General features: G+C 44.5%; 1 long non-coding RNA gene across 1 annotated transcript in view; it reads left to right on the top strand.

Annotated features, from left to right (window-relative positions):
- LOC113479631 overlaps window positions 1-2,326 on the top strand; it is a 24,568-nt gene extending 22,242 nt beyond the window's left edge. The window contains exon 2 of the long non-coding RNA XR_003398319.1: window positions 1,907-2,326. This is a non-coding gene — a long non-coding RNA (uncharacterized LOC113479631). The remainder of the gene's footprint in view (window positions 1-1,906) is intronic.
- The last annotated feature ends 310 nt before the right edge of the window (window positions 2,327-2,636 follow it).

Raw genomic sequence — 2,636 nt, 5'->3', positions numbered from 1 at the left:
AATCCCCGCGCGCACCGCGCGACCTCAGCCAGGCGGCGCGGCGCGGCTGTGGGCGGGACGGCTGGCAGGCGGGCAGGCAGCCCCGCCAATCGAGGGCCCCCTCCATGCGGCCTGAGCCAATCGCGGATCTGTCCGCGGGCGCCCGAGCCAATCGATCGGCAGCTCTTTCTCAGGCCGCAGCTCGGCTTTGGCCCGGCGACGACGACCGGCTCGACGCGGGGGAGGTTTTCCCGCCACAATCTTCCTCTGCCTCACCTAGAAGGAAAGTTGCTGGGAGAGGCCAAAATATTCAGTTACCTGGGGAGTGGCGCGCACCTGCCTGTGGCTTGTTTTACACAGACTTTGGCGTCATGGCCACGGCCAGTGGGACCTCAAGTTTACACATAGGGGTGTCATGGTGCTCCACACAGCTGTGGCCAGTGCTCAGGCCAGAAAAGGGGCTTTTTCTCCACTACTGATGACGGCAATTTAGCTCAAATGAACAAAGCCCCTTTATTATAACTGGAGAATCACTCTAGTGAGCTGATCTATGCTGGGGGGATTGTTGGGTGTGGCAGCTGTGGCATTAATTCTTGATTTTTTGAGCCTCACCCAGGCCTGCTGAACACAGCAGGTACAGGGTTACTGCCCTGAGGAGCTTTCTGACTCCCCTCAGGTTGTATATTTACACTCTGAGCAGTGTATGGTTTATGAGCTTTTAAAACATTATCTGTGACACCGATATTTGAAATGTGTGGGAGAGGGCTGAGACAAAAGCGATTCCTTGAGGGATCACGAGGAATGTGGAAGTTGTTGTAGCTGCCCAGCTGCTGACAAACTGGGATGTTTGCATGTGACACTGCATCACCAGACGAGTCATCATCCAAGCCTTCCTCCTAGCCAAAGGTTGCCATTGTCATTTCAAGCTCCACGTTTGTTCTGGACACCAACCATCATGCCAATATTTGTGAGATGAACTATGTAACTCCAGCCACTGCCTTTCCTTCTCACTGTTAAAGCTCTTTGAAGGGTGCATCTGCAGCTCTTCCCTGAAGACTGCTTTTGTAAAGTAGGCTCCTAGGCAGCCCAGGGCATGTGTCATTACGGCATCAGCCATACTCTCAAATGCAGGCAGATTTCGCTGCCCGGAAATTCTTATTAAGACACATATGCAGAGCTTTCTATTGCGTATGAAACTGTGGGTCTGTGAAAGAAAAGAAGGAAGGAAATACCAGAAATATTGATAGCCATAAAAAAAATTGGTATTCTCTTCTCGTGTCTCTAAGCCTCTTTCAGCCAGTGCTCAGGCCACAAGAACCTGTTTTATGTTATTTGATTCTGATCATGTCTCTTTTGGACATAACATTTATAGCCTATACAACATTAAGCTAAGCTTCCCTCCTCGTCAAGTAATTTATAACTACAGATAATTTTTATAGATTTCTCTGTCTGGTTTATGTCTACCACATACTAGTCTGTTGATTCAGAACTGTTTGGAGTTACCATTAGAATGTGTATTATGAATTGAACTGTAAATCCAAATGCTCTTTTTGTTGTTTTTGTGATATTCTGCCTTTCAAGTATTATAAGGTCATTATAAACTAATGCACAGCCTTAAAACTTAAATTTATTATTTTTCTCTTGTGACGTCATCAAAATTTATGATTGCCATGGGTTATTACAATTAAAAAGCTCCAAAGAGCAAGGTGAACTTCAAAACTTAGACACAGTACATATGTCCTAGAAAAGTGGCACATTTTCTTCTCTTTTTAAGGCTTAGCTGGAAATATCTAAAGATATAGCTAAAGTTTCTGTAGGACTATGGTACCATTTCACAATCATATGAGTCTATGATTCTAATGCTGATCAGAAAGATCTGTTAGGTATTAATTCAATTTATTTAATGTACTTTTGAGAAATGGACAAGGTTGTGGGAGGAGGTGGCTTTCCTAATCACACAGGCAGATATGCTGTTGCTATTTGCTCATCCTGTGACAAACAGCAGCTGTCAGGAATCAGCCACATCTGCCACCACAACTTTCCCACAATTGCAGGCCTGCTCTTGCCACTCAAAGAAAACGTAGAACTGTTCAAAAGAAACTGTACTCAGTAAAGGCAGCCACTAGAGGGGCTCACGATCCTGTATGTCAGCAGAAGTTCATCCTACAGCACAGGAAAGAGATCCAGAAAAAAAGCCGTGGCACCTGGCCAAGTGAAGTATACAAAGAAAGTGTGGATGCACACATAGAAACAGAAGAACAGATGCAGCTCCATAAACAGACGTCCACTATTTTTAGAGTTGCATAAAATATATCTAAGCAGCCAAAAGCCTAAAACTATTAAACAGGAAAACCCCCCACTATTTTTCCACTCTTCATGGGAGGGAAATGTGTAAAGAACATATAGAACAGAATTAGCCACAGGAGGCAAAGAAAGGGGGGGAAAAAAAGAGGTCTTTGAGTGTAACTCACTCAGCTTCCATATGCTGGCAGGTAATGAATTTCTAGTATCACTGTGAACAGCAGAAGACTCGTTAACTATAAAAAAAGCGAATCTCTCACTAAGTGTTGAAGTAAAATGTTGTACCCTTTTAATTTCAAGAGGATATTGATCTGGGAAAGGTAAAGCACCAAACAATGAGGAAAAAAACCAAAACT

This window comes from Athene cunicularia (assembly GCF_003259725.1).
Source record: "Athene cunicularia isolate RWA chromosome 4 unlocalized genomic scaffold, athCun1 chr4_part2, whole genome shotgun sequence".
NCBI lineage: Eukaryota > Metazoa > Chordata > Aves > Strigiformes > Strigidae > Athene > Athene cunicularia.
The sequence above is the reverse complement of the archived record's forward strand: the minus strand, read 5'-3'. Positions and strand labels throughout refer to the sequence as shown.